The following is a 21980-nucleotide window of genomic DNA, read 5'->3' as shown; positions in this document are numbered from 1 at the left end:
GCCGCAGCCGTAGCGCGCCCCAGCGTCTCATTGCGCCTAATAGTCCACGACGTCCGCCAAGGGGCGGGGCCACCGCCTTATTTAAATATCCCGGCGGCTCATTTGCATGTCGCCAAGATGGCCGGCTCTGTGATTGGCCGGTTCCGAGTCAGCTCCCCACTGCCGGCCCCTGTGCCCTCGAAGGGGGCGGGGCCAGTCGGGAGATGGGAGGGGACACGGGGCTCATTTGCATAGCGGCCCGGCGCGTGCGACGCGGGAGGCGGCGTTGGCGCCCGGAGCGGGTTCCGAGTTTGAATCCACGGCGGCAGCGGGCAGGCGGGAGCGGCGGCGGCGGCCGCTGGGCGCTGGGGCAGGAGCTGCCGCGAGACGCGAGGGCGCAGGTACCGCGCGGGCGCACCCAGGGCGCGGGGGCCGGGCTGGGCAGGGCAGGGCAGCTGCAGCACTCGGTGCCCCGCGGCGCGGCGGCAGCGGCGGCAGCAGCAGCGCGCATGCGCCGTGGGGTTGCAGCTCTGTACACGCGCCTGCATGGGAGCACGTGACCCGGCTCCAGTGCAGCGGCGGCGGCGCGCATGTGCGTTGCCGCTGCTCTCGCGCGCGCGGCGGCGGCGGAGGCGCGAGCACAGGTGGGTCCGGCGGGGGCGCGCACCGGGCACCGACGGTACTGGGCGCGATCCGCCTCGCGCGCCCCGGGCGAGGCGAGGTGGCGGCGCGTGTTTGGGTGGGACAGGGGTGCGCCCGGCGCCTCGACAGCCTTTCCTCACTCCATGTTGGAATTGGGGTGGCGTGGCCAAGGGGGTCCCGTGTGGCACCAAGGAATGCCCGCACAGGCATGACGCAGCACGTGGGTTGTGGAAGCAACGAGGGGAAACCGTTGGTGGTGTTCCTACAATGATGGCCTGCAGTGCACAGTTCCTGCGGCATACGGGCGCACTCATTCACTGGAAAACAGAGCATTTCAGTGAGGGAACAAACAGAAGGCCCAGCTGGGCCTCATTCGTATGATGTCACCACTAAACAAGGCCCAAGCAGCTCATCAAAGTGTCATGGCCGCCCACATCAAACAACATGGCGACACCAGTTTGAGACGCGTGTTTGTGTAAAGAAGGTACATTTGAACCACTAATCTTTTTTAAATGTAAACATTGAAAATACTGAAACTCTTCATGGTTTAGAGTTTTGCACTTTTAATTCCAGGGCCTGTTAGAGGTGTAGCTCTGTCCTCGAGCGGTTTGTTCTTTTAGCAGGTGAATCCTCCTTTTACTGGATCTCCTGATATCTGACAGATGTCGGAAGTGCCGACATTAGGATGTTTTGTTGTTTAACAGTAATCTTGAAATAAATTTATGTAATGTGATGTCACTGTGACCCTTAATGCACATAGACTTGTTGGAAAAATTGGAATTGTTGATGGAAAAGCATTTGCTAAAATGAAGGGGTGAACAGCTCTGCTGTTCTAGGGAGCAGTCAATGAGCTTAAAACTGCAGACTCCATGCAGTCATAGGATAATGAGACATGTACATCTAGACAGCGTATCTGATGTGCTAATGAGAGCATATTAACAGATATGTTTCTTCAATATCCTAAATTATACAAGTAAATGCAATATATTATTAATAAATGTACTGGAATTTGCATCTACAAGATCAGAATATTCTACAAGCATGCTGTTTGTCTGTCTTTTGCAAGTTAAAATATATTTTAGGCCGTTAACTGATACACTAGTTTGATATACTTGCAGTTATCACAGTTACAAATATTTACTTTATATGTAGGTTTTTAAAACTGAAAGCATGAAGGACATAGTTAACATCTGCTTAAATCTGCAATTAATAAGTTAAATATGAACTGTACACAAACCTCAAATATCAATGTAAGAAGTAAGTGTGTTTTTCTTACTGGATACTGGTTTTTGCAGTTCTACAGGAAGGTATGAAGGAGAGTATTCCTTCAGATATTAAGAGTTCCTTGGGGGAAAAAAACAAACACAAAAACCAGTGCCATTTGATACGTCATCTTGGGTAGGTAATTTCTTGGTTTCAGATCTAAGAAACAGGGCTAACGGTTGTTGTCAGGCCAATCATAAAATCAATTCACTAACAACTGAATGAGGATTTGTGCAGTTCATAAATCGTGGCAACTACACCCACTATTTATTCCGCAAGTATGGCAGTTAAGATAACTGGGTTTTTTTAGTATTTTTAAAATATATTTTTAAAAAATTATTATTTTGTATATTGCAAAAGTACCAAGTCCAGTTCCTATGTACATATAATCTGGAAAGGAACTGTACTAAGAATTTCGGATTATTATTATGTTCTTAGTTCAGAAAACTTAATATACATTTCGTGAAGTAGAAGGCTTTTGATCAGCTGCAACCTTGCTACCAAATGTAGCAGTGCTGAACTGATGTTTCCTGTGATAATGTGGAACAGTACTGTATTTTTCTGTATCAATTAATTTAGCAAGACTGTCTTGGATCTTGTGTAGGTTTGAAACCAGTTGTACCAGAATTGATTCATAGAAGAATACAGTAATTATATGCATTAATTTAAATTGTCATTTTGATGCTTTAATTGCGAGAACTCTTCTTATTTCCTATCCATTACAAAGTTCCAGAAGATGCTGATTCCAACAGATACAAATGCATGCCATACTTTGTCATGTTTCCTGGTACCTCCTGCTTTGGCTTGTATTGGTGTGCTCATTTCACGTATTTAGAAGATAAACATTAAGTCTAGTATGTTAGTTTTTCTGTAAAGGCTCCTTTACTAATGCTTCCATTTGGGACATAAAAGACAATGGGCAAATGCTTTCCTACCAGCATAGGAGGTGATTTTGCCAGTGAAGAGACTCAATGACCTATGGGTAAAAATAGCTTAATTTTAAATACTGATTTCAGAGTATCTGGTGCAAACAGTTTACATGTTAAACAAATTGGAAAATCCTGTTATTGTTATCAGTTATTAACTGATTCTTACTTAGTAACTAAATCATCATTTTTATTGTGTTTGTGCATTTTTTTCTGTTAAAAACCAGAAATATTTCCACAGTGAAAAGTAGTGGACTAAACCAGATACTATATTTTCTTTTCAAAACAAGAAGAAAAATCACTTTTCTCCCCATCTGGATGATTTTAATAGTATAATCATTTATGAAGTTTAGCTGGACTTAGTTGTCAGAAACTATTTTTATGCCGAAAATCTCAAGTTTATTCATGAAATGTAAAAAGGAAGGCCAGAGGATAGTTTACCAGTACGTTCCTCTTACTTAATAGTTTGCAAGCTGAATGCATTTTTTTCCATTTGCTCTCCATTTGGTGTTTTCCTGTATTGTGATCATTGATTGTCAGTTGTGCTGTCCTTGCTAAGTCTTGAAAGACTCGTTGGTTTTCAGTAAATATAAGGAGTAGTAAGTATCAATTAATTCCTGCAAATTTTGTGAGAACAGCTGGGGTGAGGAGAGGCTACCATTGTCGCCAGTAAGGGAACTTGGCAGTTACGTGTTGTTTTGGGGGGATAACTTGCTGTCAGTCAGGACATAGGTACTGTCTGTCAAAGCAGTATGGAATCTGTCACATCAGCAGGCAGCTTCAGACTAGCTGTGGACCTGCACTCACTTGCCCAGTGTGGTAAGGCACCAGTGACAACCTGCATAAAAAGTAGCAAGACGACATTTTTAAATTTGTAGGAAATGTGGATTCATTAGTTCCATTGTTCACTCCCTATCTTGTATAGTACCACTGATGTATACTTTTTAAAACTGCCAGTATATTTCACAGCAAGTCTGCCCCTGTTCTGTTCCTCCCCCCCTTTTGTTTTTTTTTGTTTTTTGAAAATAAAGATTCCTTGGTGGTGTAGCTGAAGGCATAGTAGTAACTATACAGTATTAAATAAATGCCTGATCCTCATTTGTATGTCAACTTCCATCATATCACTGTGAAGGAATTCACAACACTGTGTATATGTATGTGTACAGTATAAATGCCCTTTACGTTCCTTTGGGAGTTATGAATATCTTAAGGGGAAAATAAAAGGCTCTTTCTTTTATTTTGATCTGTGCATATTATAAATTACTAAAACCTGGACTTATGAATTAATAGATCTTAATTTTTTCTATGAACAAACATCAAATCACCTGATGTATTAGTAATTTTTTTTCAATACTGTATTTTCTGAAATATTTAGTAAACTAATAGAGCTAGTTTGATATGTGTAACTTGGGTTTTTTTAACACAGGAAAAGTATTTTTCTCTTCTAGATCCAATTTCTGAAAATGCTCTTAAGTAAATTCATGTACTTAATACATGTTTAATTAATTATATGACTGTGGATATGTCAGGTAGCGGTTAAAATAAGTCGTGTGTTTGCTCTGTTATTTTGTGCTGTCCTAAGCATCATCTTTCATTTCACAGTAGTTTAAAGAGATGTTATGGTAAAAAATCTCAAACCTCGAACAGGCCAAAACCTGGCATGAAAGAAAGTTTCTTCTAGCTTTGCCTCCAACTTAATGCAGTTTCCATGAAGTAATTATAAAATGATGTTGCATTCTAATTCATTACTTCTTTCAAAAATGTGTTTAGGCACATAAACATATCTAATTGCTGACTGCAGTCTGTACATTGAAAATTGCCTTTATTGGTCCTACTGTCAAGGGGCCTGGAATTATGAAAAGTCCTCAAATGTTGTGCAGACTTGACTTTCTGAACTTTCATATTCCTTGCCTCATGATCATCATGGACTCTTTTTTCCCACCAGTACTTTAGGTAGTTTTTGTGAAGTTCTTGAAGTTCTAAGTGAGAGCTGAGATGTTTCTGGATGTCAGCTTACTGGCTTGTGTAGATAAAGGAGGGTTTCAACGGCTGGTCTTTTGAGACTTCAGTTCAGATGCTTTCAAATAATAGTCTCTCCTCACCAAACTTCATCAGTCTAAGAACTGATTTGTCCGCTTAATGTTAACTGCATGTTCATGAAGCTTTCTGACAAGGCAAGATGTTTATAGCAAGTAGACTGTGACATGGCTTTTTGTTTTTCTCTGGCTCAGTGAAAGAGTTCTCTGAAATATTTTACTGAGTAGTTTTGCCCATTCAAAACCTATTTATGTAATTGAGTTTCCATAGATTGAGCTCCAAGCCTCAATGTTAAGAGAACACAATGTTGTACAAGTGCAACTCTTGGGTTCCAGATTATAGCCTCCCTAGGTTTTTGGTGATATTCCTGAAATTCTAGGACTGGGGGTCAGAATTCACCTTTTGATCTAGGAATTTTGTAGGTGTACTAAACATAGGATTTTCTTCTATTTAAAACATTGCTAGTGTGAAAATCAAAGTATATATTTGTCCTACACATGGAATATTAATAATATTGAATTTTGAAAAGTTATAAATTATTGTAAATTCCTATAAGTTTAAGCTATGGTATGTATGAGGTTCAGAATAAGCAACATGGGGTTATAACTGGCTAATAGAAAATGTTTCTTTTGAATTTGTTGTAAACTTGATTTTTGATTTAGTAATAGGTCTTAGTGAAGAAAAGCTTCAGTGTAATGAGTAATTTTAGATTAATTGAAATGAGTTTGTTCTCCAGTGCACACAAACTTGGTTTTTTTGAGAGATCTCTCTTTTGGGCATTTGAACATCAATTGTATTTTAATTTGGTTTTCTAAATCTGAACAGTACTATCAGACACAAAAATTATCAATGTAGCTGTCTTTTATGTGGCACGTGCTCTTTCTTGTATTGCAAATCATGCTAATACAAGACCAAAAAGAAAAGCCAGATGGTGTATTTTACCATTTTTAAGTTTGAAATACTAACTGTGGTGTTGACGAGTACATCAGACAACTACTGCTGGCATGATTAATCAGTCCTGAAATAACCAGCTACAGCTGGCAACAGACACGCACAGTTACGTAAGTTTAAACATTTTCATAAAACAAAGCGGTTGGAGGGCATGTTCTACTTTTTTGGGAGGGAGTGGAGTTGGGCTAATTTTGGATCACAAAGACAATTTTTTGGTAGAAGGTTAGGTACAATTCAGCATTAATTTCCTTCAGAATCGCCCCATGTGCTCTTGCAGTTATTTTGTTTATGCTAAAGTAGACATATTTGGAGTTAGTAGAAAAGTGAAGCAAATATAGAGGAGCTCCCTCCAGAACTGATCCACTGTTTCTGGACAAGAGCACATGACTGGTGTCAATAAACAGATTTAGGGCAGAACCTGTTTTGTGTTTAATTCTTAATGAACAGATTTAGAGCAGAAATTGTGTTTAATTCTCTTTGCGTTAAAATTGTGTTTGTTTTGACAACGCCTTTGTCACCCCCATAGGTTCTCAAACCTACTCTTCAGGAACTACTCTTTTGCAACAAGATTCCAGCAAAATTCCTGAAGTGATTCTAGATATGACTGTTCTTTGAAAAACTTACACAACAACATGCTGAGTCATTCATAAAGAATTCAGTACTTGATTTCTGTGGGCACTGAAGTTCTGGAATGTTCCTGGGGTTTTTTGCTAGCTTTCTTATAAAGTGAACTTCCTTTTTTCTTCCCCAAGTAAAACTGTTTTATTGGGCAACTAATATTACAGAATATTTTGAAGTAGGTCGGGCTGTAAGAAGGTACAGATCAGTTTCTTTTTTTTTCTTCTTTTAAATCTGAAATGAGCCTGCTCTTGAAAAGTATTCCCTAATGTTTGTCAGTTCTATGCATGATCTGGCTCTGTAACTTTGACTGTTAATATGTGACATGGATCCTGAACTGCCTTGGAGTTGGAAGGGAGTTGAAGTACATGTTGCAAATCCAGGATCATAGACCCAGAAGGGCTGCCTCTCGATGGTTTTTGGTTTAGTTTTCTCTTTACCAGTTGTGCTGAGTAGCTGCAGCGTTGCAGCTGTGCATTAATCACTTCCTGCCTGTCAAAGAAACCATTCCTCTGCCTGCACAAACACACACACCCCGACCCCGCCTGTGCAGTTTGTTGCAGTGTGGTAAAGAGGGAGGTGCTTTGCTTTATAAATGTTTTATTCACTGCTGAGTCGTCACTGAGTGGCAGGTCTTGAGTGTACATTGCAGCCATCTTAGTCTCATTTTCAGTGCAGCTGAGACAGTGCAGTTTCAGAATGGCTGACAGAGTGTCTTCACTGCAGCAGTTTAACTTGACTGTATGCAAATGAGCAGAGCTGGTGGCATCACGTGCTCCAAACCTTAGAGGTGAGCACCAGCTCTGCTTTGCTAAGAAACAATTTCAAATTTTGGTCAGGCAAAATTATCTAATTCTAAGCTGTATAATATACCCTTCCCTCCCCTCTCTCACTGAATTAATTCACAGATCTCTTGTCTCAGTTAAAGGACAGATCACATGGGACAGGACAGATCTAAGGTCATATCTGTATGTCGTACTAATCAAATTATTTCTTTTTGGCTTACTTTCTTACCAGGTCAGAATAGCTTTCATTTCATTCTGTGCGTTTTTCAAAAGCTTGCCTCAGACTTTTTAACTAAAACGTAAAATAAACTCTTTACAAATGTCATTAAATTTTTGTAACCAAGTGGTTAGATTTTCATTTGATTATCATATTCCCAACATGTAACTTTTCCAGTGATAAATAACTACAAAGCCTGTGTAAATACATTGAAATAGCAATGATTATGTAGATGCTAACTGTTTTGCAGGTAGCAATTATGAACTACTCAAGAACAAGTAGAAATTTTTCAGAATTGCTACAAATTATAAAATTGAAATTTTGAGGTAAATCATTGTTTAATTTCTTTTGTTTAATTCCATTGAAATCTGAGTTTCAAAATGCTAGTGGTTTCACGTGGTCTAGTTAGTGTATTTCTCTGTGTGGTACTGCTTGGTGGCCTACCTATCTGTCATCCTGGACACTCATTAAAAGGCAGAGTCAGCGTCCAGGGAGATGAAGGTAGGAGAAAAGCAATGCCCAGGGTTTTTTTCCACTGGGGAGGGGGACAACAGAAGAGAAGCAGAAGTAAGACATTTTCCTTAGAACTCTCTTGTTTTCTTGTTCTGTGTCTTAAACCTAGTTAAGGTCTTTACAGGTTCTTGAGCTGCATAAACTGAAAGCAATTAAATAGGGAGTTATTTTAAGTTCTCCAGAACCATGTCAGGAGCAGCAGAAGAGCTGGATAACTCATATGAGTGTAGCTTATATTATTTTCCTGGCTGAAGTTGAACTTTGTGCCAAGGATGTGAAAGTCAGTCTATTAAAAATTTAGTCCTTCATCAGAATTTTCGCACATTAATTTGGTGCTTTTAGTATCATCTACAACAAAGTACTAAGTAGTTAAATTAGTTTTGAAATATCTATGTCCATAAATGATCTTCTACAAATAAAAGCAACACACTGTTTATGAAGAAATCAAGTATTCTGGGCAGACAGTGCACATCAAGTTCTCTGGAGACATGTTTGCTCCATGTTTACCACATGCATTTGATAAAAAGAAATTTAAAAAGTCAATAAAATACAGAATTTTTAAGCTCAGGTTGATTGCTGACTTCAGCTAACAGTAAATTTTTAAGTAATTGACCATCAGATTTTCTTTCTTTAAGAGATAAGTAACAAGTATGTGAATGTGTGGTCGCAGGTGATGATGAAATGGGTAAGCAGATAGATAGTTTTACTACTTTTATTGCTAGTGGAACTTTGCTTAGTGGGTTTAAGGCAGATTTTAGTTCGTAGTGGCTTTTCTTGATTGGGTAAGATAGTTTAGATCCTGGGAACATTTGGGTACTTTAAAACGTCTGAAAATTCAGACCGCAAATCGTGACTGAATACATTTATCTTGATGAAATGTGAAGTTTTGCCATGCATTCACCTCATCTACTAAATGCAGATTAGTAATATAGTGAAATCTCCTTCTTCCCATGCCTCAAACAATAATCTTTCTGGTTTTTTGCAAGATATTCTGATTCAAGTCATCCTGACCCCAGCCTTATAAATGGTTACTGAAGTTTGTATTCGTGTGGTTTTTAGTCAGTTATTGTTGTTGATTAATTCCAGATGTTAATACATCAGATTGTTTGAAGCAAACAGAAACAATTCATTCTTTATGAGATCACTGAACTACTTTGCAATCACTAAGGGGGATGAAGTTTTATGTTTAAAACACACTTTACCATACACATCTTGTGGCGGTTTGTTGGTTTTTTGGAGGTTGAGCTTTCTGGTTGGTTGTTTGCGTTTTTTTAAAGAAGACAACCATGTAAAAATTGTCAAGTGCTGTTTGCTCTGTTGATTATGGGGTTTTTCCTCTCTTTAATGGAAACATGAAAAATATCATATTTTTGACATTCATTGTAAAGAGTGGTTCTTCATGTGTATTGTATTTAAGTAAAATGCTACACGTTCAGACCATGTCCTCCTTACAATTGTTTTAGTGCCCTTTTTGTTGCCCATGTTTTTCTTCTGTGAGATGAATAAGCTTAGTCCCATTTTACAGAAAAGGCATGGAGAGATTGCCAGAGTTCAGAGGAAAGCTCTCGTTCTCAGTATTTTCCCTTCCCTTTGGTTTTGGTTTCCTTTACTTTTTAAAAGGCCATTTTGAAAACAGTTCCATTTTTTGGGAGTGCTGTACAAAATGACTGGCTCAGCAGGAAGCTGTAGCTTTTTGTTGTGTGAGCTGGGTAGGTGGTGTGGATTGGGTTTTGAGGTTTTTTGGTTGATTTTCTTTTTTCTTTCCTAAAGTAGGTGTCGGAATGCATAAACTATGGTAGGTTTTTAAACCTGTTCTGCATATGAAACACATTCTCCCTTCCAGAACTCTAAATACCCTGTAATGCTTGCTTTATGGTAGTACTAGTAGCTGAAAGCATAATATCTTGTCTGTTCCCTTCCACAATGTTAATAGTTTGGGTTTTAGTAGTCAAAAAGAAAACAAAAACCACAGTTTTACGTTCATGGGAACAGGCCACTTCAGTGGATGCTAAAAAAAAGCTTTTATTAAATACGTAGATTAGATATTCACAATTTGAATTAGATATAGTTATGTATAATGAATTAATGGTTTCAATTGAATTGATCTCTATACATTTTTAATGAGAGATGCATTGTCAGACTGTGTTCAGTGTTCTTATGTCTACATGTTCTAGAACACTTAGCTTTGTACTGTTCATAGGTGAACTTGAATAATAGGCTTTCAGGAGTAAACCAGTTCCTAATAGGACAGCAGTCTCAAATAATGTCACTTTCAAAGAGAAAAACAATAGTTTATTCTGGAGTGTACAGAATTTTTTAGTTTTTTTCTTTTTTGCACATGCTGCACTTGCTTATAAGAAAATTCATTGTGCGCCAACTATTTGGATAGTTTTTCATTGCTAAATCATACTTGCTTGGAACCATTCTAATACGGCTTATTTTTTACGTTCCTCTTAAAACTCAGAATTGTCTCAATTTGCACAGCTGCATCTTCTGTTTTGGTAGAAATTTGGGGAGCAAACAATTTCAGGCAGGATTCTAAACGAACTGGAATGGACTGCTGAATGAATGCAATACTGTTTAATGTATGTAAATCACTTTGAAATAGCTGACTCGGTTGGTTCTTTAGGTATTAGAAATAAATGGTTTAAGAACTGTTTGGAACCTTAATCATGTTATGACTATTATTATACAATTGAATTGAACCTTTATTTTTAACTGTAAACTTTAGTAAGTTTTTTCAAGTGTGTACTGTCTTTGAAGGAATAGTAAGGATAATTTTTTTTCTTTCTTCCATTATCTTGGTTTTCAGGTTGAGATCTGTCAGCTTTTCAGTCTTTGTTTAGTAAATAACAAAATACTTAATGTAAATTTAAGTGAGCAAAATATTGATAAGGAATCAAACTGACTATTTGCCCTTTCTAGAAGAAAGGGAGTACAACATTAGACTCTGCTACTGCTTGGAAGTTACCCAGTTTAGACACTTTTTCTCACCCCTTTTCTGAAGTAGAAAAGTGGATACAACTATTGTTGGCCCTCCCTCCCCCCTTTCCCGCCTTCCCTGTTTATTGTGCTGATACAGGGCTTCTGCTGTAAAATATGTTGAAATAAACCACATTGGCTAAGATAATATGTTGATCAACAGTTCTCTACTTCAGAAATGTATATAATTTTCTGTGCCTTTCAAACACCAGTGTGAGAAGACTCTGAGAGTTACTAAAGTCTTAGCTGACTGTTATATGAATAATTTAATAATTCAGTTTTGTGCGTTTCAGTTGTTTTGTGGTGGGTGGTTTTTGTTGTTTTTCTGGGTTTTTTTGTTGTTTTGACTTTTTTTAGGTCAAGATATTAGTGACAGACTAAATCATGCTTGGGTTTGTGGGGGATGTTTTTCCTTTTTATTTTAGACAAACTTTGTCAATTGAATGCTTTAATAGCTAAAATTGTCTGAATTAGGGAAATCACTTTATATCACTTTTTTCCTCTACTTCCCTATTTTGAAATGAATCAGCTGATATTTAAAATTTGAGGATGTTATTTTTGTTAAGTACCTATTGAACCCATAGTGTTAATAGCAGTTATTTTGAACACAACCGGCTTTATTACTTTTGACTGACACATGTGCTTTTTAAGGTCATTTTGATTCGAGAGTAGAAAATTGTGTGCATATTGGAGGAAGAGCCCTGTTAACTGGCTTTGAGAAGGCAAAATCATAAAAGTACTTAGATGTTTCCAGTGACTGTATGAGGAAAAATGGGAAAGGCAGACACATTTTGGTTTTTTCTGTAGTGACAGTCACTGGAGAATATGATTGAGTACGCTGTAGTTTAATCTCTTAAATTATAAAAACCAATCGACCAACCAAACCACATCCCTTTCCTGCCCCCCCAAAAACGAACAAAACCAAAACAAAAAACCCCCAACCAAACAAACGGAAAAAAATCAAACGAACCAACAAACAAAAATAAAACACCTGCACCCACTCCACCCACCCCCCCCACTCCCCTCCTCCCCCCAGATTCCCTGCTTTTGGAGGCTGCTGGAGGGTCCCTATCTTTTTTGTACTCGGGGTTGGCTGCCAGCGCTGTGCATCGCAGGCAGAGGCTGCCGCTGCTTGTGTAACCGAGTCGGTGCGTTTCTAACTCCTAAACCGATTGCTCCTCCTCTTTGTGAAAACGTTTTGCGTTTGAAAGCGAGCTTTGTCATAGCCAGTAGTGCGAGAGGGAGGAAGGCGCAGGGAGGGGGGAGGGAGTGACTCTGCAGGAACGTTCTGGAAGCGGGGTGGTGCTTCCCACAAACTGCGGATGAAGAGCTCGCCCGCGGGGCTGCCGGCAAGCTCTGGCGTGGATTTCCCATAGCAGACTGGAGCCCAGAACGGAAAATGCTTCAAGGCTCTTATTTTGCAGTGTCTGTTTTACTGTGTTGAGAATCATACTATTATTCTGGTATTTGTGCACAAGGCTGTAGAGCTGGGGAGGGCGGGAGGGGGAGGGTGGGTACACGGCTGTATTTGGGAAATCCAAGGAGTTTTTTTCATTGTCTTTTTATAAAGCGGCATTGGTGTCCTATATTTTTAAGCTCAGAGGGTGTTAATCTGATGATTCGTTCTGCAAATGACAGCAGCATCACTGAAAGACATTCTGCACAGCATTTAAATGTGCTAACATACACAAATCAGTTTGAAAGTAAAGCAAGTCAAAAGATACATGTGACATAAAAGATGTTAGTGACTGTCATTTTAATGTGACAGTCATTTTGGAAAAATAATTATTTCTCCCTTACACGTCAATTTAGGTTTTTGGATACAAAGGCAAGGATGAATTGTAACAACCAGTGAAGAGTAATTCACATTACCAAATACTTTCAGATACAAAATTAGTATCTTTTTTACATTGCAGATAAGCAAATTGTATTATGCTCTAATAATCTAGAACCAGCCGTACAGCAAATTATGCTTGCAGCAGAAAATGGGATATATAATTCAACTATATATAGCATTGACACTGTTGGCATTCTACAGAGGAACAATGACAGGAACTAGAAGAAGCCCGGGGTGTAAAGCAGCCTCTTCTGGTCCTGAGGTGCTCTGCCTTTGTCCTGCTCAAATTGACAAGCATCGCTGTCTCCATCACTTAGCTTTTCCACTAAATGGTGCTAGGCTGCAGCTACAGCTGCACATTGCTAGATGTGTAGCTAGCCAAACTTGATTTTATTTAGGGTTTCACAAATTCCTGTTTACAGCTAATATAATAAATAGTACGTTTATTTGCATTGAGTTGTTTTGTGCTCTAAGAATTCTTATAAGGCAGCACATGAGGACAAAAAGGTATTGGCAAATGATTCATCCTTTACATATGTACACTTAAAGCCTGGCTTCTTTTTTTCCCCCTAAAAACAGTACAATGACTTTCAGAATAAGCCTTTGTAAAATATAATTAATTTATTAATGTAATTGGACTTTGACTAAAGGTATGAATTAAGAAATTAAGTATTTGAAGTCAGAATGAGGCTGAAATCTATAAGTTTCTGCCTCTACCTGTTACTGTACCTTAGAGGTACTTGAAAAGATAAAGCTCTGGATATTTTTTTTTATCCTTTATCTGCCTAGTAATGAAAAATTAAATGTATAGTGGAAACAACAAATGAAATGGCCAGACATGTTACCATTTTTAGCATGAGGCTAAAAATGGATCTTTTTTACTCTTTATTTGTTGGTGGTAGTCTGTGAAATACTGGAAGTACCAGGCTAAGGAGAGCTGGTTCCAGGCATTATGCATACCTATTTTTCCCGTGTTATTTCAATTACAATAGAACCACTGTGAACAGTGTGTAGTATCCTACTAGGAACAGGCTTCAAGGTGGAATTTCTTTTGCAGAGGCTGTTGTCAGTTTTCATTTATATGAACAATAAGACAAGCACTTGACTTTTGACACAGATCTGGATTATAATTAAGCAAATAACTAGAGGATATATTCTAGAACCCATAGTAGTCTCATGGGGGTGGGGAGGGGGCGAAGGGGGAGGAGAAGGCTTTGCTAAGCAGTATCGGGCTGCAGTATAGTCTTGAAATGAGGCCCCTTTATGTAAATTTTACTGGCGCCAGCTAGCTGTAACTGCAGTCTGGATCCATGCCGGCAGCAGCTAACATGTGTCATGGACTTCTCCTTCACACGGATTGCAGGGGCACTGTGGTTTCCGGACCGAAAGAGCAGCACTGATGAATGTGAAAATATGTACAAAGGAACCTAGGTGTAATTAGATTGCTAGTAAGTGAAAATACTGAGGAAATTTCAGCGTTCTTTTTTCAGTGTGGTATCTTGTGCTGGGCTGTAATAAATCGATGTTTGTTGGTACTACCGTGTGGTATGTGGGAGGAGGTACTTCACTGCACATAGTTGCTGCAGCGCTAATAGTTGGCAGCACGGAAGGCAGTACAAAGAGAACACTGGAGGCACTTGCAGTTGCAGTAGTATCCTTGGAGGCTGTGGCATGCTCAGTGAGCTGCAGGGGCACTCCTGACACATTCAGCTACTTGTGTGGAGAAGTAGGAATTCCAGCAGGCTGTAACAAGCAGATGTAGGCTACAAGCCGACAGGTATACTAGCTGTAGCTCAAGCTGGCTAAAAAACAGTACTCATGCTGCTATGTAAACAAAACAAGATCTTAGATCAAGATGGCCGACCTGGGAATCTACTTGTAGATAATACTTTATGCAAATGAGCTGCATGTCAGTGGCTTACTCAGAGAAGGAAGCTCATTTTGCACGTGCCATCTTCTTGCCAGGTAAGAGAAGCAACTCATTTTCTGCATTAATGGTTTAGAGGCCTTTGAAATTATTTTTCCACTTAGGTGCCCACCCCCCCACTTTGGCACAATGCCAAGAATTAAATTTAAATATACATGGCATTTTCTGGGAAGCTCAGAAGACATTTGTTCTGACTAATTATTTTTGGGTTGCCTTTGTTAGCGGAATGTTAACGAGAACTTACTGCAAAATGTTTACTTTAGTAAAACTAAATACGTTAAAAAATATTAGAAATTTGAGTACGTAGTTTCTGTTGATAATATTATTGCTTTTGCTTGGTTCAAACCTCTACCGTTTTGCTACTGTGTTATTTCTGTCTCTGTAGTGACACCAGTTGATGCACATGGAGGCTTAGCAATACTGAGAGCTTAGCCCTGAAAAGGGTGCAGAATTAATTAACAAAGTCGAACCCACCAGCTGTGGTTTTTTGGCTTCATGGTGTTATGAAGGATTTTCATTATCTTGGTTGTAGTTTTAATTCTCTTCTTTTTGAGATTACAAAGCTGTTGAAAGTATTGGATGCTGAACTGTTGTCCATGTATCTTTTAGAATAAATATACATTCTCAAGTGCATATATGTACATTTTAAAAAGTTGTTTTTGTAAATAGGGAAATAGATAAAGATATTTATCTGTTCTACCCCCTTACAGCAGCAAATTCTAACAAAATTACTGTATTGCTAATTACATAATATGCTCTACTGTGGTTATGCATGTAGTGCATGAAATGGCTGCATGGCGCAGATGTGCTGGTTCTGCACAAATGTATTTGCGTTGCTTCTGTTTTACAAGTCAAGGTAGGTACAGGGTGGCATTCTGGAAAGGGGAAATGGTAGAAGAAAATTACCGGATAAGGAAGGTGTCTGAACTAGAGAAAGGAAATAATTGGAGATGCATGAACAGGCCAACAAAACATGGCCACTTGAAGGCAGACAGCAGCTCAAGAAAGGGATGTGGAACTGGAAGTAGACAGCCTGTTCTGGTTGAAGGAAAATGAGATTAATAAAAGAGAATAAAAAGGCAGAAGAGCAAAGTAGGCAGGTAGATTATTAGAGCTTAAAATGCAATGGTTGGGACTAAAAGTATTGGAGCCATTCTGAAATGGCATGAATTAAGGCCAGTTGAGTAAATACACTAGGAAAGAGAACTGTAACTGGTTGATATTGAGGAGGGAGAATGTAATGGTAATAGAGAAAACTAAACTTCTGCATTGATATGGCAGAGAAAAATGGTGCATGCCAATAACATGGGCCAAATGAGTCACGGTTTGTAGTTAGCTCATTTACTTTGAAACCTTTGATAACTTTTTAGTAGTAACTTCAGATTTGATATGGACAGAAATTTGCTTGTCACTGAGAAGTCTCGTTTATATGCATGTCCACAGTACAAAAAGTAGAAAAATTGGGGGGGGGATGGCTGAGAAGCATAGGTATATGATAGATTTCCCCAAATAAATTACATTAAAAATCACTGTTAACAGTTAGAAAGGTTGTCCATAAATGTCAAATTCTGTTAGACCCAGTCTTGCTTTCATTGCTGCATTAAAGAAGCAATTCAGGACCCGTCCCTCCTTTTCTGTGAAGTGTAAGTGTAAGAATGGTAGAGGAGAAATGACATTGAGTTGGGCGTGAAAAATGTAGAAGGCTGATTAAAATAAACAAAATGTTCCTGAGAGAAGACCTTGATTGGTAAAGCAAACAATAACAAAAGTGAGATTGTTAAAAATAGAAAAGTAATTCTAACAGTGATGTAGGTGGTAATGATAACATGGAATCATAGTGAAAGAGAAAAGACAGAAGATTACAGTAAATATTTTTTTTATTTTTAAGTAAAAGTGAGATTACATTACAATGTTACATAGGTGATCAGTTATTTGAAACCTGGAAATTACAAGGAAGATACTAAAGAATCCATAATAAATATTTCTTAGCGAAGGCTATAAGCAGGTCTTTGTAATCTGCATCCGGGAGTTCTAGAAGAATTGGCTGAAGATACTTCTTTTCTGAGATGTCCCTCACAGTAACTCAAACTAAAATGGAAATTCCAGAAGACCTTGGAGACTTCTTATTTAAATAAAGGTCAAGCAGAATGACCTAAATAATATATAGCTTCACATCAATCCCAAAGAAAAATAATGGAGGGACAACAGAGTATATCAGCAAACGTGAAAGAATATTAATTAATGCTGAGGTGGTTTAATTGTTAAAACACTATTATAAAAAAGATATTACAATGTAATGTGGTTTAGAACGAAGTTCTTTTGGTGTAAGTATCCAGTACGTATAATGCAGTTATGCTTTGATGTAGTCTTTTTCTTAAATGACAACTTCCCCACCCCAAACCCTGTATCAGTAAAACATTAAATTGATTTTAAAGCCTTTCAAAGCTTTTGAAGTGAATGGGGTAGCAATTCATGCTCCAAGTAAAGTTTCTTTATGATTGGTACTATCAAGTAGTTACTTTTGCTAACTTACAGAGGGAAGAAACACTGACTCTTACAGAGTCATCAGAATCATTTGCTTAGTGGGACCTACTCAAACAGTTTACTATTGCACACCAAAATCTGAAGTTGTACATTTATAGACATTCCATCATAGAACATACCTGCTTGACAGGAGACTTCACTCTGGAATTAAGTGGTGATGATACAGATGAAATAGTTAGCTAAAGCCCAAAATAGAAAGTTAATGCAGAGGGACTGAAAATCTGTTGAACACAGAGAAAGACTAAGGAAGTCATACTCTTCATTGAGTTATACTCAGGGTTACAGATGATACTAAATGCTGATGATGTGAATTATGGATTAATACAGGTTGCAGTCCTATTGTCTATACTGTTTTTTTACAATGTTGAAAAATAGGAAGGGTCCTGTCAAAAGCCATAAAAATCACTCTGGCTCAAGAATGAAATTGTAAAATAATATAAAAGTTAAGTTGATAATTTAGGTTGGAAAGGACCTCCGAAGGTCATCTGGTCTGATATCTTTTGCAAAGGAGGTTAACTTCAAAATTAGGCCAGGTTCTTTTGAGGTTTATCAAGGGTGAATCATAGAATTTCCTGAGTTGGAAGGGACCTACAATAATCATCATGTCCAACTCCTGGCCCTGCACAGAACAGCCCCAAGAATCACATCATGTGCCTGAGTGTGTTGTCCAAATGCTTCTTGAACTCTGGCATGCTGGTTCTGTGACCACCTCCCTGAGGAGCCTTCCACAACCACTGTGGACAAGCTGTTTCAGTGCTTGACCACCCTTGTAATGAAGAATTATTCTCTATATTTATGAGGAATTTCTCTGGCTGCAAGCTCTATCTGTTTCCTTGTCAGTGTTCTGTGCATCTCTGAAAATAGTCTGGCTTTGTCTTCTCTGTGAACACCAGTTAGCTTATTGTAGAGCACAATTAGTTCTCCTCACTTAGCTATTTATTCTTCATGTTACACAAATTCAGCGCATTTCATCTCATCTCTCGTGTTCTGCAGCCCTCAACTATCTTGGTGATCTTCCAAGGATCCTTCTTATCAATCTCTCTTGAGCATTGAGTTCCAAAAGTAGATGTACCATACTTCAGATGTAGCTTCACAGGTGCCAGGCAGAGTGGAACAATAATTTCCTTTTATGTGCAGGCTACGTTTTTACTTACACAGCCCAGTCTTGAGTTTTAAAAAAATAAATTGTATAAAGAAGTAATTCCACTGAATGTAATCTTTCAGAAAGCAAAAATGACTCCTAAAATAGGTGCTCCAATCCAGAGAGGAAAAAACAAAAGCAGTGGAGAGTTAGAGGCAGACCAGCTGATCTTTTAAAATGTTGCTTTTTTCTTTTTTTAGTTTTGCTGTGAGTAAAGGAAGCAGTGAACTTCTTTTTGTTTTGTCTCTTTCCAGAAAGACATCTAACTTTGATTTGAAGACAGGTTTAAAAGAATGGCTAGTCTATGGGATTTAGATGGCATAGGGATTTGGAACAGTTGATGTATGGCTTGCCCACTATGGCAACTCAGCAGCTGGGTTATATGGGATAATGCTTGCAGGAAGTCTTCCATGTAATCTAAATTTATAGTTATTGTATACAGTTTCTTAGTAGGGTTTGGTACAACCTACTAGTTTGATTCGGTGAAGAGACCACACAAAAGTAGTCTAGTCTTCTAGTAGTCTAGGTCTAGGTCTTCTCCCCAAGAATAATGTCTGCATTGTCGCATCTTGTGGCTCATACCTGAAAAGATATTTAGATGATGAGTCAAAATTAGCCAGAAAGCCAAGTGCCTTTTTGGATTCAGCAAATGGATAGCTAAGGACATTTAATGGTCTGATGAGCCTAGAAATAATTCCTTCTGTTCTCATGCTTTATGGTGTCTTCCTTAATTATAGATGTTTGGTATCTTTCCCCGGAGATGTTGCAGAGATTTTGGATACTTTTGTTGTTTCCCTCCCTCCCTTTTGAAAGGACAGTGGGCAAGGCTTAGTGTCTATGCAACAAAACTTGTTAACTGCTGAATGAAAACCTTTATGGTCAAGAAAAGTAAAATACCTAGCAAAATTCAATCAGCCTAGTGGCGTGCAGTCAGTGACCTTATCTTGGTTTTATGTACAGATGTATTTCTCTTTTGTTGTGGATCTTTTTTCTTTATTTGTGGTCAGACTTACCCTAGAATTTCACCTTATGTGATGACTGAAAACTGCTTTGTTGGTTTGTTATGTTGGGTTCTTTTGGTGCGGGGGGGGGGGGGGGGGTGTGTGTGTGTAATCAAAGAGAACAATATTTAAAACTGTGAGGAGTGTGACTTTTATAATGCCTTATTTTAGAACTTCAGTGACATTGAGATCATTTACAAACATAGCTATCAGTTGTGGTACAGGCCTGTGCTCTGTAAGTGTGTGCTGGGGTGGGAGAGGAAGATGTCCCTTGTGTTCTCCATCAGCAACCTCATAGAGGGAAGGGTGAAACATAGTTTAGCTATTGTAAGTAGATCTGAACTAGAGTTTTTCTTAGAAAAGATCACTTAATCTATGCTGCAAACAGTGAATATGTTATTTACTGAAAACAGTTATAAGTTTTCCATCTTTAGTTAAGGTAGAGCATCAGCAAATTCCGGTGCATGCAGCTGGTTTCATTATGGGGCCAGGAAGGGGAAAATTTTAAGCTTTCTCACCCCAAAATCAGCTATAAAAAGATGTGATGGGAAGGGAATTCTGATCATGCTGTGTAGCTCAGGATTTTGTGCTGACTGTCATAATGGCAGCTATTGCATATTTGACAGCAGTGGGGACGATGAAACTGATGTCTCATGATGAGCTAGTTCTCAAAGTGAGGAAGCTTTAGAATTGCATCTGCTTTCTTCTACTGGTAAGGATAAACTGAGAATCTTGCATGCCAATGTAAGAACTGCATGTGTGTTCCAGGAAGTGCTGCTGATAGTTTAAGACAAATTTTGTAAATAATTTGTGTTCTCCAGGTTACAAGATTAATGGTCAACTCAATAATGGAGGAGAGGCATTGCAAAAACAAATCCAAGACTGTTCATTTGGCAGAGAAAATCCAGCAATCATAGGAACTATCAAAATTAAAATGTTAAAGCTTAACTTCATGCCATGTGAAGTAGACAAATTAAAATCTCAGGTCTGTTAATGAAAGCAGCATATATCCCTGACTTATTAGAACCTGTTTGGTGCTACATTTCCCTAGAGTAAGTGGAAAGTACTTTGGTGATCAGTATGCTAGTTATAGTCAAATGAAAAAGATATTTCTCTTCCCAAGCAGCTGTGGTAATTAACTGTTCTGTTCAGATGCAGCATATGTAGTAGTCTCAAAACTGCTGATAGGATCTTTTTTTTCACATGTTGAAGGATTGCTGTGATACTGCTGGAGCTTCCACATCATTTGGGAAGGCCACACACTGTGAGCAGCAGCCTTCTCTGTCAATCGTGCACTTTGAAAACAAGATGGAAATTCTAAGGATTTGTTGATTGTTGAAAAAATACAGTTGTCCTCTCAAAACAAATAGGTGCTTTTTTAAATGTCCCTTCAAGGATCAGTACTTTCTTGTGCAGATAGTTTTCTCTGGAACTGTACAAGATTTTAAAGAAACTGCTAACAGCTTCCAGAGAAAATGGATTTTGAGAAGGTTAACCAGTTCACTAGCTTCTGCTACCCTTTCCTCAGTGTTCTATTATTTAGAGAAGTTCTTCCCCAAAAAGGTCCTGTGGTGACAAATGAATATGACCTGGTCATAATCACCTTTTGGGTACATAAATAAGATCGTTTTATGATCACAAATGCAAACTTGGGGAAAGGTGATCACACATACAGATTAATCAGGAGAGTCTGCAGTTAGTTCTGAAAAACTATCAAGAAAGAGCTCAGCTATGTTATGTGCCAGAACATGAAGAGAGAATATATATTGATGTCTTCGCTCTTTCAAAGAGAAATTTAGCTTTTGATTTTTGGCATAAGGGGAAACTGCAGTCCGTCCTTTCCAGGAAGCAAGCAAGCATTTTGGCTTGCTGGTTCATTAGGTAGAAGTCAGCCTGTGAAGGAGCATTCCTTTTAATGTTAAAGGTTTCTGGGTAGAACCTTTCTGGAAGTTGACTTATTACAGATAACCTTAAATCATCAAAATTTAAGATGCTTTCCTTTGAGTTTTTTAAACCTTTTGTCAGTGGAGGCATTCTCAAGTGTAATTCATACTGTCTGCTTCTGGCATCTATAACTCTGAGTGACATTTGGGAAACTTTCTAGACAAGAAAAAGTTTCTTGTCAGTGGTCACTGAGTGACTCTGCAGATGCATTTCTCTCCATGTGATTTTTTTTTAAGGAATTTGGGAAGTCAGGCAGTCTAAAATAGCTGTACAAATTCTTGATGTATTTCTGTGTTTGTGACAATGATGTTACTGGATAGTTGCTTCATCATCTGCTTCCTCCCAGGATGGTAAAATTAAGGATGTTTTTTGTAGAGCTACTTTGAGCTTTTCATGGAGCAGTTTAGACAAGTCTTTTACAGATGAAGTATTAGCCACTCATGAAAGTGCTGGCAGTATCACTATAGCCTGGCCATTGTTTTTTAGTACCAGGCTCAAAAACTTTTTATGGGCTCTTCTGGCAGAATCATTGACAAACAGTTAACTTGCACCTTCTTGTTTTGATATAGTATACTGCTGTGAGTGCTAGTTCAATGTTTTATGCAGACTATTAATGTTTCATGAATTTGTAATGTCTTCTTTATTTTTGAAAATACAATGACCTCGTTACTGG

General features: G+C 38.5%; 1 protein-coding gene across 11 annotated transcripts in view; it reads left to right on the top strand.

Annotated features, from left to right (window-relative positions):
- Positions 1–203: 203 nt before the first annotated feature.
- ATF7IP (activating transcription factor 7 interacting protein) overlaps positions 204–21980 on the top strand; it is an 88544-nt gene continuing 66767 nt past the window's right edge. For 3 of the 11 annotated variants that reach the window (XM_064655220.1, XM_064655218.1, XM_064655217.1), the window contains exon 1: positions 533–623. The gene's annotated coding sequence lies outside the window, so the exon portion shown is untranslated. The other 8 variants (XM_064655228.1, XM_064655216.1, XM_064655221.1 and 5 more) reach the window with 7 other exon arrangements.

The sequence above is a fragment of the Pseudopipra pipra genome, chromosome 5, assembly GCF_036250125.1.
Source record: "Pseudopipra pipra isolate bDixPip1 chromosome 5, bDixPip1.hap1, whole genome shotgun sequence".
Classification (NCBI taxonomy): Eukaryota; Metazoa; Chordata; class Aves; order Passeriformes; family Pipridae; genus Pseudopipra; species Pseudopipra pipra.
Note: the sequence above shows the minus strand (reverse complement) of the source record. Positions and strands in the feature narration are given on the sequence as shown.